This window comes from Pelmatolapia mariae, linkage group LG12, assembly GCF_036321145.2.
Source record: "Pelmatolapia mariae isolate MD_Pm_ZW linkage group LG12, Pm_UMD_F_2, whole genome shotgun sequence".
Taxonomy (NCBI): Eukaryota; Metazoa; Chordata; class Actinopteri; order Cichliformes; family Cichlidae; genus Pelmatolapia; species Pelmatolapia mariae.
Window position 1 is genome coordinate 9,007,875 of NC_086237.1, and position 21,669 is coordinate 9,029,543.

The 21,669-nt window shown below is 38.1% G+C and overlaps 1 protein-coding gene across 4 annotated transcripts in view; it reads left to right on the forward strand.

Annotated features, from left to right (window-relative positions):
• Positions 1 to 21,669, forward strand: part of unc5db (unc-5 netrin receptor Db) — a 276,359-nt gene that overhangs the window by 128,631 nt on the left and 126,059 nt on the right. The window lies entirely within an intron of this gene.

Genomic DNA, 21,669 nt, shown 5'->3' on the forward strand with positions numbered 1-21,669 from the left:
TGTGTTCTCTAATACTTGTGCTTCCCACACCCACATTCATTTCAAATAGTGCAGGGGAGTGAGTTTTAGCCCAGACATGTCTGCTTCAGAAGTGTTGATTATGAGGAAGATTAAATTTAATGTTGATTACATAATAATGATAGTGTCAATTTAAAAGATTAACGGTGGGAATTAGGGCTGCCACAAACGATTATTTTGATAGTCGACTAGTCACCGATTATTTTTGCGATTAGTCGACTAATCAGATCATGCATCCATTGGACGTAAAACGTACAGCTTATTGCACCAACATGCATCTGCTCTTATATAACTATCAGCTTTAAGTGTTTAAAGTTTGTGCTAACTAAAAATAAAGACAAGATGATAGTTTATTAAATTTTAATGAAATTTGCAGATTGTTTCGGTGAAGTTTAATAAACTCCTTGCTATCTAAAATATAACGGGACACCGGAGTATATTCTCGAGCATCTCACACTTCTGATAACCAGTTGTCTGCTTGACGTTTATTCAGCTGTGTAAAAACTATAACTTTAATCTCAGGCAAACCGATTTACTCAGGAACAAATAAAATACTAAAAAAAAGCGAAACAATAACATTTTTAAGTTATCTTTTTTATGTTATCTAAGTGACTTATGTATGTTTAACCTGAGTAGCGAAAGACGGCGGTGGGTTTGAAAACGATTTGCCGGGAGTCCGGTGTTCTCACGGGCTCTAGTGAGCCTTTCCCCCGGCTAGCTATCGAGCTAGTGGTTAACAGACGTCTCCGAAAACGTCGGAGCGCTTTTGAAAATATGTGGTGTCTTGATAAACTGAGCAGATATTTGAGGTTTACACAGTTACATTCTCGCCTGAAAATATGTTAAACGTTTATTTTGTGACCCAGAAAGACTAATAAGAGTAATATTAAAACTAACTAGCTGCCGCCATTGTTGGAAACTGAGCTGGGCTGCTCTATAAATTCTGGGACAGAGCTACTTCTTCTTCTTCGGGGTTTAACGGCAGCTGGCATCCTTGTACATGCAGTGCTGCCATCTTCTGTTTCAGTCCGTTATTACACTCTTAAATCCTACTACTTATTCCTGCGTCTTTTGTGATCTTACAAAGCTTCAAACGACGCGTCGACTATTAAATCAGTCGTCGACGATTTTGATAGTCGACGTAATCGTGACTAGTCGACTAATCGTGGCAGCCCTAGTGGGAATAAGCTAAAAAACAACACCTTGAGTGGCAAGCTAGGAGCGATCACTCTGACCACTGACAAGCCCCAAAAATCATCGTCCACCGTCCGTGTCTATCAGCCAACTCTTGCCTGGTTTCCTTAATGAGGGAAAAAGTTTCCTCATCTGCAGAAGAGGAGTGGTCTCAAATGGAATGAAGTTAAATAGCACAACAGTTTTATTGCAAAAACTGGTTTAAGGTTCATCAGATGATTTTTTGGTGGGGTGAAGTTGATTAGTTTTCCTTTTTGGACATCTGTTTCTGTGTGGTCTAGAAGGTGCCTGTGCACAGTTAGCGTATCCATTATGGTGTTCATTTAGAAATGTTTTGATTTATGTGTGGAGTGTGAAGGTCTGAGTAAAGCAGATAAACGGCCTCAGCTCTCACCTGCCAAGCAGCCTAGGGGGGCTTGTTGAAGCTCTATTGGTGTTTGTGTGCTATCAGGATGGGGTGGACAGAGGGCTAGGCTTAAAAAAAAAAACTGCTGGTGACACTGTGGCACCCTCTAGCCACTCAGCCGCCACGGCCTCACCTCACTTTTCCAGCGCACGGCATATATCTCGAGCAGAAACGTAATGGCCTCTAAAGCCAGGATTGATGTTATCGTTGCCCCGGGGTTGCTTTGTGAGCCAGTTAATGGGGTTGTTAACCGAATGTGGCCAGGACAATACACCTCACACACACATCACACACATATATATATACACAGACACACACACACACCCTCGTACCACCATTATACACCCCTATGAGGGTGGTGAGGGGGTGGTTATAACTTCTATTTTTCCTAGAGATGATTTTATTTAGCCTTACCACATGTTTGCTGCCAGAGCAGAGAACTTGGTTGTAAAACTTTTCTTTCTCTTTTTACGAGAAGGAAAGGAGCTTTTTGTCGATGATGATGAGTCAGCGGGTTCAGCTTTAATACCTGAGCTGTCACAGGAGTATTGATGCATACACTGGTGTTTTTATATCCAATTTTGAACCTTGAGAGGGTGCTCTGAGACACTTAACCGTAAAAGTGAGGATATAGAATGACTCGAGCAGCAGCTCAGTGCTGCATGATTACAGCAAAACAAAAAAGAAAATTCAGGGGCCGGAAATTCACTCTTTTTTTCTTTGTCCTTTTTTCTGTATAGTAGAATAGCTGACAGTGTAATCATTGGTGAGAAAAACAGTGGTATGCTCTATGAGGTTCTCTGCTGGATCCTGTAGTTAGCTGGATGGCTTTTGATTGTAAGCCTCCTCAAAAGTTCACTGTTTGCTATCCATCCTTTTTCAGTCTATTATCTAGGCGAGGATAGGAGGCTCAACAGGGTTGACTACATATCCGTCTACCTATTAACTTTGTCAAGCACTTCTTGTGCGATTCCGAAGTGTACCATCATCACAGCATGGTTCGACATTCTTAAAAGATTTTTTTTAACATAATTGCTACGTTCATCTTTATACATATTCTTGGTACAAATTTTTTTTTTTCCTAAAAGGAAAATGTAACAACACATTTGCACGTTCATGAAGTTAAGATGCAGAGCTGTAAACCATGACTGCACTCTTCAGGACTAAAGTGCTTTGCTTCAGAGCTCTCTTTTTAGCTATTACAAGGCATATGTTTGGTGTGAGTCAGTCTAGCAACCCACCATACCTATCAGGCAGTATGTACAATATACGATTACTCACAAATCTACGGGGAGCAGAGTATATTAATTTAAAAATTAAGGGAAAACTAATATTTAGATGAATATGGAAAGGTTAAACAAAGTCACAGGAATCAAATAATTAATATAACTGCCCCATCATTATGACATAGGCAGACCTGACTGTGACTGTAACTGTTTGGAAGTTTTATTAAATTAATATACAGCTTAAATGCATTGTTATGGTGTTTAAAAACTTTTGCTTTCTTATTTTTGTCTTGGTGCCTGCGCAATCTGAGAGTAAGTAACAAACAATTATTAGAGCAGAATTTAAACCAATAAGTTGCAAGTTATTGCATATAAAGCTTACATGTCCTGTTTTAGGATTGTTTGTCTACAGTGAGGCTTACAAAACAATGAAATAGCTTTATACAATAGGCTTATACCTTTATAAAATCTGGTGCACCAAGGTCAATGGGCAATTTGACAATGCAAGTTAAAAATTAATTGTCAGTAGGCAGTGGTTTTATTTGTACTTATACCTTACCTAGATCATAACCTGCTCAAGTGAAGGTTAGATATCCATTATATGCTGCAATGGTGCAAGAAATCACGTTTGTGCTACTCCCACTTAGTAGCACTAGTCGCTAATAAGCATGTCTTTGGACTGTGGGTGGAAGCCGAGAACCCAGAGAGAACCCATCTTTAGAAGTATTGCAAATACTTGGAAAATTTAACTCCACAACAGATGCCTAAAACCACATAAAATGGCAACTTTCAAAGAGATGTTGAAATGGGTTTATTCCAAGATCCTTCTGCATGTTTTAGCACCTTACTCCGTCTCTAAAGGTAATCCACCCTGCCGTGAAGCCATTTGAATTGCTGTCCTCATTCTGTTACTCACAATCATACATTACAGTTGTGTCAACCAGTAAATCAGGACCATCATACTCAGCTCCCTCATCATCATGACAGTCCAGTACAGTTTCTCCTACACTGACTCACAGCATCACAGATTGTGAAGGAACACATCTTAACTGAGTTGTTTAGCTCCACTCTAAAATCCCCTGGTCTGAGGTATCCCGTAAAACTGTTTTGTAAAGATACAAAACTGTGACCCCATACTGGAAACTCTACAACTAGGAAATGTCTTGAGATTCCATTATTATAAGATTTGCTAGCAGAATTAGTAAAAAGACACAAACCTCTACAGTACAGTACAATAATTTAAGCTCTTATAAAAAAGGTTACTGATTTAGGCTTGGGTTAAAAAACTCAACAAAATAATCAGTGTGCAGGAAATAAGCTGGCACCACATGTTAAGCATAAATTAGTTTATGAACAATACTAATAGGTATAAATAATTAAAACCTTGTAACTACTCAGGGGTGATCGTGGCTCAAGAGTTGGCAGTTCGTCTTGTAATCGGAAGGTTGCCGGTTCGAGTCCCAGCTCGGACAGTCTTGGTCGTTGTGTCCTTAGGCAACACACTTCACCCGTTGCCTACTGGTGGTGGTCAGAGGGCCCTGCAGTGGGGTATACAGAATTATTTATTGGATTTTAATTGTAATGATATAATATTTAGATGTTTTAGATCCATTAGCATGCCAAGCCTACTTGAAACAGAGTAGCTATAAAGTTATGCAGGCTACTTTGAGTAACTGTTAATGTGAAGGAGTCCAATTTTTAAAAAAAACACAAGGTTCTTTGGTGGTACCTAATACACAGCCTAAAAGCTTTCAACAAGCAAATCAATCAATCAATCAATGAATTAAAAAAATAAAAATAAAACTGTGAAATTAATTCTGACTACAGTCCAGTTCATTCAAATGCATTTCGATTCATATTTTTTCTTTCACATGATTGTGTGAAAGTTACAGTGATATCTTTCTTTTAACATGATGTTTTTGGTGTTTTTTAATTTGCTATAAGCCTATAAGCAGTCTTAGCACTGAAAGCAAAGATATTTGCATTTAAATTTTCTTAATTTTGCTCCACAGCAATTCTTTCAATAAAGTACAAATAAAATTGTTCATATTCAGGACAAAGTCACAGGACAAATAAACTAATGGTAGATGTGTCACTAATTACCCAATGGACGTTAAGAGGCTAATAATTGGGATGAACATGAGCATTATAGTGTTTAAACTGCAATTTACTTCTTTCTACTTAAAAGAAGAAACGAAAAAGGAAGCCGAAATATGTGGAAATAAAACTCAAATAAACTCAACACCCTCCCCCGACACTTTACACCACCGCTGAATCCAGTTACAGATTAAACACCAATAGTGTGTGGTGACTTTACACTTGCGTGGGCTGATTTGATGAAGCAATCTGCATTTATCTCCCCATACAGACACCAACAAAGAAATACAAAACAACTTTTGCTTTGTTTGGGATGCTGTTGTTGTTCTAATTACTGCTGTTTCCCACCATCGCAGCATAGTGTCACTTTTGTTCTCACCATTTTCATAACGCTGCATGATGTTAGTTGCAGTTGTTAGTAGCTTTTTTGGGGGGTTGCCAGGCTGGATTTCACATTTTGCAGGCTTAAAATTGGGTATTATTTCAAGGAGCCATGGCTGTGTGTTGGGAACGAAGAAGTGGGCACAAGGCCTAATGCAGAAAAATGTGACTATCAAATATCCATCCCCAAAATAATAGATGGAAAAAGACTCTAATGGCTTTCTTGACATGCACATACATGTATACAATGTCTCACTGTATGCCGGGGCTTTTGTGTGCGAGTCAGTGTTCCTCACATGCAATAAAATGTGGGCAGAGTGAAACAGTAGCTAGTTTGGGAATTCGTTTCAAACAAAGCCTCAGTACTTTAAGTGCTCCAGTTACTGAACAGCAGGGGAAGAGAGAGAGAGGAACAGAACAGTACCTGCAGGATTCTTCTGGCAACTTAAGTCCTGGTGTAGAAACAAGCCCTGCAGTGGATGTGTTAGTGTACGTAATGAGAGCCTAATAGAGAATGACGCTAATGTTCTAATGCTGTTCTGAGATCCAAAGTGTAGTGTCCTCGGCTTTACTTGAAAGATTTTCCCGTGGCTCTTAAAGCATTTGGGTTGCACAAAAGTGCAGACAAGCATGAGTGAGATAAAACAGAGTGATCATTTGCTATTATTAGCCTTTCTCAGATTTCACTATCAAGATATTTTCTACTGATAAAGCATGACAGGTAAAAATGGAGATGTTGCATGAATGGCGATGTTTTACCCAGAAACCTGGGTTCACAAGCAAAACCCAAAAATGTTGGTTGTTGGCTTTTAGTTTAGGAGACTAGAGGGATAAGATTGGCAGTGCACATGTAAAAAAAAAAAAAACATTCATGTAAGGATAATGTGATGATTAATGAATATATATACTGTATTTAGCAAACGTTAAAATGCTGATGATGAAGTTGAAAGTAAAGTGCAAATTTTAAAAAATAAAATTTGAGGCAGACGGTTGCCTGTATAAATAAAGATGAAATATCCAATGTTAAGATTTCCATTTAATAAAAAAAACTTTTTAGCTTTATTCTCAACATTTCAGCTTATTTCTCAGCATTTTCACATCATCCATCCATTTTCTTGATCACTCTTCTGGCTCAGGGCCACAGGGAAGCCTATCCTAGCTGTCACTGGGAGTGAGGCAGTGAAAACTCACCAGTCATTTCCACATTTAAACTTTATTATTTCAACAATTTGAAAATAAAGTTGAAATTTCAAGGATGCATTTAAAAGTTCTGACTTTATTTTGAAAGGTTTGGAGTTTGTTTTTTAACATTTGAACTTTATTCTCCAAATTAAAAAAAATGTCCATTTTAAACTTGATGTTTTCTTCAAATGTATAATAATTAAACATTGTCCCCACCAATTGGGGGTTGTAATTTGATTTGGAAGATTTTGGCCTTAATAACTGCCTTTTTTAAAAAAACTTTATTATCTGCCATAATTTAAACTGAATCGTAGTATTAATGTTAGCGTAGCTGACTTTAAAAAAGGTAAAACAGCCAGGTACTTACACTGGAGTACTGACACTGAAGTACATTTTTTTTGTATTTTTATGCTATTTATAATAGCATAAAAAAACTCTCACGCCTAGCCATTAGTTTTTTAGTTCGAAGAGCCACAACTGTAAGGATTGTACATTACCATCAAAAATTTTCTATTTTTACATGCTAGTACTGTAATTAAGTCATAGTTGATTGTTGATAGTAAAAATATATTTTTGATTAATATTAAAGTATTAATGATGTAGTCTTATCACAAATGATAAATGGTAAATAAAAATTGACGAGATTGCATTGTGTTTGTAGAGGTGGTTGCATCTAGTCTGTTTACTAAAAAAGACAAGCAGCTTAGGTGGACCTAAAGGACCTACAGTTGCTATTGCGATCCTTATCGGGATAAGTGAAAGAGAATGAGTGGATGGATGGATATACAGTCACTAACATAACAATAATATAATATCTGGTCATGCAACACGCAGCACCTGTATAAAAAAGGCCAAAGCCGACTGTACTTCCTCAGGAGGCTGAGGTCTTTTAACATCTGCAGGAAGCTCCTGAGGATATTTTACCAGTCGGTGGTTGCAGGAGTACTTTTCTATGCTAAAGAAGGAGCAAAGAAGGACTCATCCAGGCTGGAGAAACTAATCAGGAAGGCGGGCTCTGTGGTCGGCATGAAGCTGGGCACTCTGTTGACAGTGGCAGAGAAAAGGACATTAAAGAAACTGCTGGACATTTTGGACAATGCTGGGCATCCTCTGCACACGGTCGTAAACAATCAGAGGAGCCTATTCAGAGACAGGTTGCTTCTCCCAAAGTCAAAAACCAACAGACTTAAAAACTCCTTTGTCCCACATGCCATCAGACTGTTTAACTCCTCACTGGAGGGGAAACAGGGGGAAAAGGCAGGGCGGGAACAACTGAGCTGTAGTGCTTTTTTACACTGTGCAATATTTGCAATATTTGTTTTTTTCTTATATTCGACTGTGCAATAATCACTGTGCAATATACTCACTCAAATGTGCAATCCTATTTATCCATATTATATATTCTGTATTTATATATGTGTATATATGGTATATTTATGCTTATATCATTACTCTCATTCCCCTTATTGTATCTGTAACATGCAACTTCTGTCAGTGCTGTGCTACTGGAAACTGAATTTCCCGGAGGAACCCACCCGAGGGATTAATAAAGTTTCATCTAATCTAATCATCTAATATAATATAATATCTATAGGCAATTACGGAAGTAATTTCAAAGCTAAAATAAAGGAAATGTTGCATGTTTTTTTGGCAGACATAACAACATGTTTCTCATGGTCTGACTCAGATTTACCTTTGCAGTAAGTAGTTTTTGATAAACTGGTTAAACTGTGGGCTTGTTTTCACCATGTGAGTTTGCAATCATGTCTCACTCCCAATATACCATATACTGATACCCACTGTATGACAGGCAGTGCTGGGCAAATTACTTTGAAAAAGTAATTCAATTATAGTTACTAGTTACTTCTTCAAAAAAGTAACTGAGTTAGTAACTGAGTTACAGTATTCTAAAAGTAATTAATTACTTGAAAAGTAACTATTGCGTTACTTTAAAAAAAAAAAAAAAAAACGTTTAACCCTCTGGGGTCCAGGGTATAATTGGCCATTTTTTACTACTTTTGATTTTCCCTCCACATTTTACCTTTAAAAACGATTTACTTTGCCTTGTTTGGTATCATTCTTTTCAGCACAACCTCACGTGTCTGAATTTACAGTTATGTTTTCATGTTGACATACTGTATTAACTCAGTTGATCTAAAATCAGACAAAAAACATAAAATCAGAGTAGAAAAAGTTATATATTTTACTGTAACAACCACAAACATGTTTAATGAATCATATTTAATAACTTTAAATGCAAATATAAATTGTCAATTTTAAAATCCTATGCACAAGTTTTGCACACAACAAAGTTATTTGCATCCATTTACCTTTTACCTTGATTTTTTAAATAACCATTTCAAACTATTTACAGAACAATCAGCTGTTCTGCATTCAATAAGATGCCACACAAATTATTTGTGCCACTCCAAAAAAAAATTTCTGTCCACTATAAAGGAGAAGATCACAGCCTGATACCTGCAGGTCTGACAGCAGCAGGTATATCACTCCTGTTTCTACCTGGAGACAGCAGTCGCCTCATTGTTCTGACACACAACACAAAACACAACACTACACACCAACTACACAAGACAACACATTAACTACACACTCCAAACACGCTAAACGTCACAAATCTCTCACATCTCAAAACTCGCTCTCTCTCTTTTTCTGCTCCCTCTCTCTCTCTCGCCGTCACTCCTAAAACTTCCCCTGTGCTTTGTGGGTTTTTTTGCTCAATAGCAGACAGTGCTTGCTAGCGCTAACGTGGCGAAACTATTGAGGAAAAAACGCCGTGTATATATTGTTTATCATGACTCTGGTTTTACATGGCCTATCAACACAATTTATAAACTGGTATATATCACCTTGTTGTTTTGTCTTGAAGTGGTCATGTGATTGGCTTACCACGACTACTTTATTCTTCCTCAGTCAAACAGCAGCACTCATGCGATTGTTTTGCCCTGTTAGCTCCAGGTGTTGTGCTAGACAGTGATCGTGATCACCGTCCGCGGGAGCGCGCAGCTGCTTAAAGCTGTACTTACATAGTCAGCTACTTCCGTGCAACTGATATAAGATGCGGTAAGCAGAACACAGCTCCAACCGTCTGTTTGTTGAAAAATAGTAACGGACCACGTTTCCTTGTTAGTAACTGTAACGGCGTTGTAATGATAGGAATAGTAATTAGTTAGATTACTCGTTATTGAAAAAAAGTAACGCCGTTAGTAACGCCATTACTTGTAACGCCGTTATTCCCATCACTGATGACAGGTCATTAAAAAGTATCTTTGTCGGTGTCTGAGCTCAAAGTTTGATTTGGTTTTTGTTTTTCATGACATAGAAAATGGACACTTGAGGCATATCCCTGTGCATCAGAAATGTCACTAAGGGGAAAGCCTTTAATGAAGTAAGAGGAAACAGGGTTTCTGATCAATTGTCAGTATGTGATGAGCTGAATGTAAGAAAAATTGTGTGATTGCTCATTTGTTCTCCTCTAGTTCAGCATGTTACTATGTTTCTTGTTCTAAGCAATTACTTTGTTGAGTAAGATGTTCCAGTGATGGCCAAAGGTACAAAAATAAGAAACTGAAATCATTATTTAACCTCTGGCAAGTGGTTCTGTCATGACAATGCAACCGGTGCCATTTTATTTATTCTAATATTTAATTTAGATTTTTTGGGGGGAAATTCATGAAAGAGGCTGCCAAGTACTCCAGTGTTTTAAATCTGTGAAGTATTGTGCTTCATTTTCTGTTCAGCAACTAATGACATCAGTGCTATCAGTCAGGACTAGAAGACTGTTATTTAGGGTTGTGATGAGACAGAAGTAAAATTGTACTGATGAATGGAACAAGGAGGCTGACTGTGTTTCATAAATCTTCTAAGCACTCATTATCAATGGAGCCAAGAACTGTTTGTGCTGGCTTCTGGTAGTTTTAGAACTGTTACTGAGAGCGGAAGAAAAAAATAGCCTAGGATTTAAGGGATTAACAAATCCAACAAATGGACCTTTTTGGGTGGTGAGAGAAGCATCTAAAATAAAGTGTAGAAAGCTCCAATTGCAGCCCTCTTAAATGCAACATTTTTTTTTTACTAATAAGAGAATCATTAAGAGCATCAAAAATAAAGACATCATCTATGTTATATTTGTGTTTTGGTGTGGAAATGTATATTTGAATTCTAGAGGTGGACAATAATATTTTTACATTTCACATTGGAGTCACTCTGGTTTTTCTGAAGTGATATAATGGACAGAAAAAATGCTTAAATGAGGTGACCGCAGTTTACCACCCCTGACAGCATTTCATCTGTGGTAGCCATGACAATGCTGCAGCATCTCAGAGCAGTTCAGATAGGTAATCCCTCTATTTTACTGGTCAGGAATTTTGTTTACTGTAAACTGGAGTGGAACAAGGAATCTTGAATAGGATGAATGTGGATAATAACCGTCAAAGTTGAATATTCTAACTAGAATATTAATAATCTGATTTGTTCATCATGATTCATGGGTGATTTTCAGGGTTGTATACAGCCATTGCTCTGGTGGTCCCGGCTTACTTTTGGCAAAATACTTCTAATGACCAGACACTTTTTTACCCTGTGCGTTTCATGTGAGCTGTGCATCAGGCAGTTTAGTGTGTGTACGTGCTACTCAGCTTGTAATTCATGACATTTTTAATGCAAAATTGCTCTGCTCAACCCAAGGAGAAAAAAATTTCATCTAGGTGCAATACTTCAGACTTTTACCTCCTGGCAATGGCTGGAATCTTTCGTTGTGACAGAATCTGGTCTTCAGTTTGACCTACGATTTTTGTAAAGATCCCCTCAAGACTCTTGTGTCAGGTGCTATGTTTTTCTGTAACAGACAGGTATCTTGAGGAAAAGATGTAATTTTTAGAACATTTATTGTATTTCTGCCTTCCAAACTGAATCCTTTAGACATTACCCTGTTGGGGATGACCATCCATCAATCTGTCTATTCATGTCTCTTGCAATAATGCAAGAATTCATATGCCAGTTATACACACAATTTTATATAATTTGTGAGATTCAACAAGGTAAAAGATTAAGTGATTACTTTTGTATCCAAGGTTCGCCTCATGTGCTTGACAGGGGCCTATAGACTTGAGGCAGGAAGTAGTATTCATAGAAAAAAAACTAAGAACTGTTTTTTTTGTTTGTTTTTTCCCACAATAAATCCCAGGAACCTAATTGCACATGAGTCTTCAGTAAAAGACATTACCAATGGTTCTGTAATGTTTACATGAGAAGTTATTAAGCTTTAAATAGAGGAATGTTAAATCAGGGAAAGCGGTCCAAAACAGCAGCTGTAGAAAGGGGTTAAGGTTGTTAACCTCTCTTGACAGCGAAAGCTAGTGTTGTAATTAGCTGTGCTGCTGCCACCACTTGACACACTTACGTTGCAAACATTACAATTAGCTGCGTGACTACTTTCAGTCTGTAGTCAAGTTGCAAATTACAGCTATGCCTGCTTTCAAAATACACCGTTTTTTGTTTTTTTTTACATGGATGCATGGTAAACTGATTATTAAATAAATGGCTGGACAGAATATGACTAAAACATTTGACAAAGGCTGTTTTTTTTTGTATTAATTATAGATAACGTAATGAATGAGCAGAGTTGGAGTGTTTCTGATAAAGAGCACATATGCTCGTGTCATGCTCACTGATCTGCATACAGGATGTACTGTCATTCATTAGTGAGAAATGAGTGTTGGAGCACATACTGTAACCTACCGCAACGTGTTAAGGTCTTAATAAATAAAGCTGTTGTGTTTTCAGTTTGATTAGCTTTATTCATATGCAGGCACATGACAGCAGACCACGACAAGCGATGTAGCTAAGAGCCACCTGTCCACCGAGTGTTGTATGCGTGCATAAAGAGGATCAGTGCCACTTCTGAAAAGTGTTAAAAAACGAGATAACAAAAAGTGGTTTACCTAAGGAATTTCCAGATAAGAACCCATCAACATACATCATATGGACACAAGCATTGGGCCACACCTCTTAATCTTTAAATACAGGTGTTTTCAGCACCCAGAGCTTGATGGCATGGAGCCCAGCAACTCGTGTAGGTCTAATGTGTAGATGGCACATTACTTTTGTCTATGTAGTATATAAGAACAGAATATTCATTAGTGGGCAAAGTGGAGGAGTGACTGAATGGAGTGGGTGGTTTCCTCCTGGATTGACAAGATAATAAATTTGATGACACATATTTTATTATCTGCTCTTTACTGTATTTTTTGCACCATAGAGAGATGTTTAATGAGTAAAAAGAGAGTCTGGTACATAGTTTGTCAAACCTGTCAACTTGCCATTGTCATAATTTACTTGCAGTTCGATAAGATTAGGTATAAATTCACAGATTATTTCCAACATATGCATTTTAACAGAGCGCTATGATAAGCTGTCAGTTCCTCAATCACTGTGCTTCTTTACATTCATAAGCCCTGACAGAATGATTAGTTATCATTGAAGTTTGGCTAAACCTACATACATTGTGCTAGTGCTGTGCACCTGTGGACTATTTTGAGCACAACAAAACTTTTGTAATGCTCTGTGTTGTGACCAGTTGTGCTTGTGCTCATCATGATGGACGTTGACTGTTACTGCTGGTAAGAGCTGCAATCTCCAGTTATAACCAAAAAGCAAATAGCAATTGTCATGTGAAAAATCTTCAGTGTCTACGCCTAAAACCAGTGCATCAGACCAGATTTGGGGTTTGTTTCTTTGTTTGGGGATTTTTACATTTATTTTGTGTAACTTTGTAGAGTTGTGCATTTTAAAATCATTCCTTAAGGTCAGACTTTCACCATGGAGTTCCACTCTGTTGTTTTCAGATATGTGACAGACAAATGCAGCTGAATTGCGTGCACTCAAAGTGACCTGTTAAATGAACACAGTCTTTACTCACCACATATCCTACACATAACCAGGGTTTGTGTAACGTATTAAAAACATAACATGTGTTGGGATTAAATTATTTGAAGTGCCTCAATTCTATGCTTTATATTAACTAAAATGCCATATAACCATATAGTGTAGTATTAAGTGGGCATGGCCCTGAAAATAAAGGCATTAGACTACGTGTCCTTGGGGGGTAGAAAGCTGTAGACTCTCGCCCACGCTTGCCTGGGAGAAAGTAGATAACAGGGGACCATCTTCTAGTGGAAAGTTACTGAAACACTGTTGTTTAGACTAGAGAGGGACCAGTAGATTGAATGTTTGATTGTAATTGATTGTTTATTTTGAGAAAAACAGGAATGGGATATTACACTGTTTTATGATGCATTATACTGCTGATTTATAAGAAATACTGTTTGCAGAGAATCATGGCCTTATTTGTCTGATTAGAAAGAACAAAACATACTGCACAGTAAGCCAAGGTCATAACTTAGGCTCACTGAGAGAGAAAGAATGTGAATGCTTAGTTTGGAGGGAGGCCGAAGCTATAAGAATGTGAGAAACGGTCAGACACTTCGAGATTTTGCCGGACACCCTCCCGTGCACATCTCCCGCCCGGACGGCTGTAATGCTCAAAGTGTTTGTATGGAATAATGAGAATTGTATTGATTAAATTGATTGTTGATTGAGCATTAAACACCGAGTGTTGCTCTTCCTTCAGCCCAAAGATGAAAGAGTTGGGGTATTTAACACATGTTACAGTATTCACATTAGATTTGTCAGTAACGCAATAAAGTACTAAATTCAGTCATTATATTACAGCTACAACTATAACTACAACACTCAGCTGATTTCAGTTTGTGTTGGGGAGAAGGAAAATGGTGGAATGGTCTATAGTGAATGTGTGAACATTTTTATTTTTATTGCACAAAAGGACAAGAGCGCAATGGTAAAGTGCAAACTGCATCCAGGACAGAAACAGCAGCATTATACTGCTAACACAACTTCAGCTCTTTACAAGCATTTGTATGCTAACACAAAGGAACATTCAAAATGAGATGTAAGGATCACTAACCACCAGAGGAGATCCTGCACAAATGCAGGTGGTTGGAACACAGTTGTTATGGAGGGATTTAAAAACAGGAGGAGAGAGCAGCCATACTCATTCCTGGTATGGTTTATTATTGTCATTCTTGAAATTTTAGGACTTCGTGATCACATCTTGCAAAGAGTCCCCAATAACTGAAAACAATGTCCAAATGATTCCCATCCATCAACTTTCTTCCACTTATTCAATTCAGGGGGGTGGGTCATACGTTTTTAGGAAGCTAGAGTATCCAGGAAAAAAAACTCACAAAGACATAGGGAGAACATGCACATGCAGACAGGAAGGTGGATTTGAACCCAGGATGTTCTTGCTGTGAAGCAAGAAGGCTAAACACTGCACTGACATGCATGAGTCCAACAGCGGTGATACAGTATAATTAGGAAAAGCGTAGATGAAATAACTCTCTGGTATGTAACACTCTCTGAAGCTGGCCAAAGTACACTGGCTCAAGTCCAGGTGTTGAAACTACACCTTTTACATTTTTCATTTCTGAGCTCAAAGTAGCCCAAAGCTGCACACCCAAACACAGATGGATCTGGCTGTCATTACTGTGCCAGAGCACCGGAGACGGGAACACTGGGCCAGAGCCAAAACCCAGCGTTCTCTCTGAGACTCACCAAAAATTAGCTGCTGACATAAACAGCCAAATGCACCAACACTTTGCCTCACTGGTTATATTTGTATGCTGCTTATTTTGCTTAAAGTCAGTGTGATTGACATAGAATTTAATGTTTGACCAAACAGCTAATGGTATAATGCTTCTAGTGGTGACAGTGTCCTTTATTGATTTAGAGGTGTTGCTGTGAACATCCACATGCATTCTAATTAAATACCAGTTCATTTTTTTATATTTACATCTCCCTCATGAGCATGCAGTTGGTGGAATCCTTTTAAAAGGATCAAGTCTCTGACTTAACCACACTGAGGGGGTGGTGGATGGGATAGGGGTCTGTGAGCACTAACAAACACTAAACATTGAATGTATATGTAACTTATCATCAAACTGCCGAGCTATCAGCTGCTTTAGAATGCCTTTGGAGTCCTCAGTAACTTATTATCTGCTCAAATAAATTCTAATCAATGCCACACTAAAGGCAGGTACATGTGAAGAAAAGGCTTCCTTGGGTTTATAGTGGCACGTACCTCACTGACATTGGCAATCAAGTGAACATTTGAAAGAAATTATTTCACATCTTTCTTTTTGTGCTAGTTATTGGTTGGCATCACATGAGGTGAAAACGCTCCTGCAGTACATGTGCTATGACAGTCGCCCCTGGCACAAACAGGTGCCCTGATAATGGCTTCTTTTGAGTAAACACAGATTTATTATCGGGGGAACCTCATTTCTCAAAATCACTGCTACAGTTTGCATCCCATTGTGAAATAACTGAAACTCCTGCAACTTGGTTCCCTCGGTAGGTGTCCATAAATCTTTATAACAAATCTATCAAAAATGATAGTCCTCCTAATCATGACTGAAAATAAGCATTTTTCTTCAATATCAGAACCAATTCAGTGTTTGTCTACTTCCCATTCATTGCTCGACTGCTAACTCAGTGTTGGGTAAGTTACTTTAAAAAAGTAATCAATTACTAATTACTTAGTCAATATTGTACTTAAAATACTTATCTAATTACTGTGTCAGAAAAGTAACTTAATTACTAAATAAGTAATTTAACTAAATACTTCTTAAAATCCCTATAAACCTTGAGTGGGCAAACAATAGAAATTAAACTCTTTAAATAAAAAATACATTTTTTTAAAGATGGAGACTCTACAGTACGCAGCGGTAGCATCTCTTCCACAATGTAGCCTACAATCATTTTTTTAAGCTCACCTTCAGATGCTTTCTGTGCTGCTGAAGTAAAATCAAGTTTTGCTGCTTAGCAGGAGTTGCCGCGGTGTTATCCATGGATGATGAACAAGGATCACTCAGAAGTGTTCGTCTATGCTCTTGTGTCAGGCGCTTCGGTAGATTACTCGCGCTATTAACAGCAGCCGATAGTTTTTTTCTCCCCAGGACATAGCTTACATATTACTGTAATATTCTTGTCTGCTTGTTTCAGAAAAGTGAAGAGACGGGAATATGTCCATTTCAAAAAACAGCCACTCGCTTCAGCCGAGTCTGACATTTTCCGCTTTAGAATACGACTATGCAGCAAACTGGTGCGAAATGACGTGCACCTGCACTACAGCGATGTTAAAGTGGCAGAGTTTACTTCTACGTTTAGAAGATAAATTATTGAAATTAAATAATGATATTCAGCAAGTTTAATTATTTTACAATGTAACGCAAGTACATTGTAAGTAACTGTAATTAAAATACCTAAAGATGAACAGTAATTAGTTACTCTACTTTTTCAGTGGAAAAGTAATTTAATTACAGTAACGCGTTACTTAGTAACGCATTACACCCAACACTGTGCTAACAGTGTTGGGTCAGCCTTAAATTATTTTTAATGCAGCCGCTTGGATCCAAATATACAGGTCTGACCAACCAGATCATTGCATTTGCCAAAAAGTCCACTTGAAATACAACATTCGTTTTGAGAATGAAGTCGAGATTTCAAGATTAAAGTTGAAATAGTATTTTGAGAAAAAAGTCTAACTGCCGAGGCTGCTATGCCTTCTGCAAAATGTTTTGTGTAGATGAGATGGTGAAATCATACTTAAAAAAGAAAGGTTTTAGTTCAAAGGAAATAGTTTCTTTTTTAGCTCATAAACACAGTGTGGTGCTCAGTATAAGGACATTGAATAAATGATGCAGAAAGCTGCATCTGGCCAGAAGGAAAAAACACGCAAACTTTGTACAAAATAAAATGGCTGGCAATGGACGTTTACAAAGATGCCGTGGCAGTTGTTTGGCTTGAAATGACAACTATAATCTCCAAATATTCAACTTTTTTCAAAATGCCCAATGAAGTATGTATGAAATGTTTGTGATATAACTTTATCTCGGACACAGAATCTCAGAAACATCAGGACAAGCTGATCATGGCTTGGTGTCGGCTTTATTTTTGTTTTAAATTTTGTTTTTGAGGCAGTGAAAACAAAAATTGGTGTATATAAGTTACATGGCAAGTACGGATCTGGATTTTTTGTGTCATTTATTCACATCAGTGTATAACAGCCTTTAGATTACATGTTCTGTGACAACACCCTTTGTAAACTACCAAGTGTGATAGAGGAGCATTGCATATCACAGACCAAAATGAGAGTTTTAAAGGAGACTTGCTTAGTCATGAACAATCTGATGATCAGGCGGGTTTCAGGTTAGAGTGTCTTGGGTGGATACCTGATGTGATGAGAGATCTTCTGACAAACATTCTTTGTAATAATAACCTAATGAAAGCAAATAGCAAATAAAATCACAATCAAAGTGTAAATGTAAACGGTAACAAATATTGCCCCTGTCTTAGCTTTGTGTTTTTTTTCTACTTACCAGCACTCTCATTCATGTCCATGAACAAGTGAATAACTTTGTTACCATTTCACAAACTGCCCTTATGCTGTAATGCAAACCATTCTGTATCCAAACCAAACTGGAAAATCCACATCCATTAGCACAAAACAGTAACTTAAAATTTATAAATATATCATTAACCATGTTGAATACACCACCAGTCTGCTTCAGTGTCACATTTGGCCCAGCAGTAAAAAAATGGTTTCACACAAATTAAATTAATGTCCTTTTCCTGAAACTAACCAAGAGGTTTACATGCCCGAATACAGTCAAATCTGTCATATGGCGGTGTGAAGCAGGCAGGGTTGAGTACCCAAAATGCTGACTCATATGCAGGACTTAACTCAAAAGCATAGCTTTATTGCTGGAAGTATGATTGCAGAAACCAAACTGGGAGAGACTAGAAACTGAACTAACAAGCAGAACACACAGCTGGCAAATGAGGGAGATCGCGACACCAGACTGCAGAAACTAAATACAGGAGTGAATCAGAGCAAAGTGGAAACACCTCGGGAACATAGCTGGCAACAATCTAACAGTCGAGACGGGGGGAAGCAAACCTGAACACGTATCCTGTCTGGTAAATCTTTTACCAGACAGGATACTATCAAAGTAAAACAGGAAGTATGGGGAACACACACACTGAGACACAGACTGACGAAACCCAGGGCGAGAGAGCAAGGGACGAGAAAGTGTTGCTAAAAATATTAAGTCTATAGTACATACTTTAAAAGCACCTGCATATATAATAGCACTGTGTTAGAATTGCAGTATTGATGTCCACACATATATTTAGATGTATACTGGGTTTTAAAATGAGGCCAGTCTTTTTTAAGTGAGGCTACTAAAGTCTAATCCTGAGCTGACTTTTCCCTCTGCCTCAGAGCAGTGGACCAGTGTTTTGGCTTTGCCACTACATTGAGCAGATATGGCCATTTTCACAAAAGTCTAATATTGATCTATCCCTTTGACTGCCTGCTCAACCATTTGGTTTAGCATATTTTGAGAGACTATATATAATGAACTGGAGTACTTAGCTTAACTCAACCTTATTGAGCCATCTCTACCACTTGGTTGAGTTATGTTATCCTAAAAAAAACACTAGATGGCACTGTGTCAGGATATGGCAGGCCTCATCTGCCACCCTCCAACCAGGAAATCAGAAAGCAAAAAAATCACTCTGGACACATGGACTGTTTTGGCTAAAAATTTTAAAGGTAAGTACATTTTTCTGCAGTATAAACATGTCAGAGTCTTTACTGAACATGATTATGTCATTTGATACCAGAAAATAGCTGTAATAAATCCATAATATTTTTTTAAAAACATGCTCAACCAAACAGTTGATTTGTCAATTAATGGTAAGAGTAGCAAAACTTAGCTAATGTTTAGAACTGTTGTTTTAACATATGAAATTGACTATTTACTATTGAATATAAATAATTTAATGATCTATACATGTAAATATGACATGTTTAAATTTTTCCATGACAAATACTGTATGTTACAAAATGTTCTAATGTTTAAAGATTTACTCACTTTCTGTGATTATTTTTTAAAGTACAGTTTTAAATGACACATGGAAATCAAACCAACTATATTTCTACAATTTTATTTTTTTTAATGTTTATTAGATGGATTGCAAATCCTTTTATGGAGCAAGACAACGCACCTACCTGGCCCTTGTACCTGAAAATTCTCAGGACTCCGATGGTGAACTGAGTGATGATGACCCAATAGAGGATCCAGATTATCAACCCAATTTTGCAGATGATAGTGATGAAAGCTGCTTTGATGTTTCCCTGGATGAAGATGCTCCTTCAACAAGTACAGTCAGGTCCATAAATATTGGGACATCGACACAATTCTAACATTTTTGGCTCTATACAGCACCACAATGGATTCCAAATGAAACGAACAAGACATGCTTTAACTGCAGAGTGTCAGCTTTTATTTGAGGGTATTTACATCCAAATCAGGTGAACGGTGTAGGAATTACAACAGTTTGCAAATGTGCCTCCCACTTCTTGAGGGACCAAAAGTAATGGGACAGAATAAGAACCATAAATCAAACATTCATTTTTTAATACTTGGTTGCAAATCCTTTACAGTCAATCACAGCCTGAAGTCTGGAACACATAGACATCACCAGACGCCGGGTTTCATCCCTGGTGATGCTCTGCCAGGCCTCTACTGCAACAGTCTTCAGTTCCTGCTTGTTCTTGGGGCATTTTCCCTTCAGTTTTGTCTTCAGCAAGTGAAATACATGCTCAATCGGATTCAGGTCAGGTGATTGACTTGGCCATTGCAAAACAGTCCACTTCTTTCCCTTCAAAAACTCTTTGGTTGCTTTTGCAGTATGCTTTGGGTTGTTGTCCACCTGCACTGTGAAGCGCCGTCCAATGAGTTTTGAAGCATTTGTCTGAATATGAGCAGATAATATTGCCCGAAACACTTCAGAATTCATTGTGCTGCTTTTGTCAGCAGTCACATCATCAATAAATACAAGAGAACCAGTTCCACTGGCAGCCATACATGCCCACGCCATGACACTTCCACCACAATGCTTCACTGATGAGGTGGTATGCTTAGGATCATGAGCAGTTCCTTTCCTTCTCCATACTCTTCTCTTCCCATCACTCTGGTACAAGTTGATGTTGGTCTCATCTGTCCATAGGATGTTGTTCCAGAACTGCGACGGCTTTTTCAGATGTCGTTTGGCAAACTCTAATCTGGCCTGCCTGTTTTGGGGCTCACCAAAGGTTTACATCTTGTGGTGAACCCTCTGTATTCACACTGGTGGAGTCTTCTCTTGATTGTTGACTCTGACGCACATACACCTACCTCCTAGAGAGTGTTCTTGATCTGGCCAACTGTTGTGAAGGGTGTTTTCTTCACCAGGGAAAGGATTCTTTGGTCATCCACCACAGTTGTGTCCCGTGGTCTTCCTAGTCTTTTGGTGTTGCTGAGCTCACCAGTGCGTTCCTTCTTTTTGGGAATGTTCTAAACAGTTGTTTTGGCCACGCCTGATGTTTTTGCAATCTCTCTGATGGGTTTGTTTTGTTTTTTTCAGCCTAATGATGGCTTGCTTCACTGGTAGTGACAGCTCTTTGGATCTCATCCTGGCAGTTGACAGCAACAGGTTCAAAAAGCAAACAGCACACTTGAAATGAACTCTGGACCTTTTATTTGTTCATTGTAATTGGGGTAATGAGGGAATAACACACACCTGGCCATGGAACAGCTGAGAAGCCAATTGTCCCATTACTTTTGGTCCCTTAAGAAGTGGGAGGCACATATACAAACTGTCATAATTCCTATACTGTTCACCTGATTTGGATGTAAATACCCTCAAATAAAAGCTGACAGTCTGCAGTTAAAGCATGTCTTGTTCGTTTCATTTGGAATCCATTGTGGTTGTGTATAGAGCCAAAAATGTTAGAACTGTGTCGATGTCCCAATAATTATGGACCTGACTGTAGATCTAATAAACTGACCTGCTGCTTTATCAGGGACCTTCCACATTCTTCAACGTTACCCTCAGTGAAGAGGAGCAGATGTTACCTTTAGGAGCCAAAGTGGTGACAACACTTTGCCAAACCATAACACAGCCAAGGCTTTCTGTTGTGTTCTGTGACAACTATTTTACCAGTTTTAAACTGGTCCA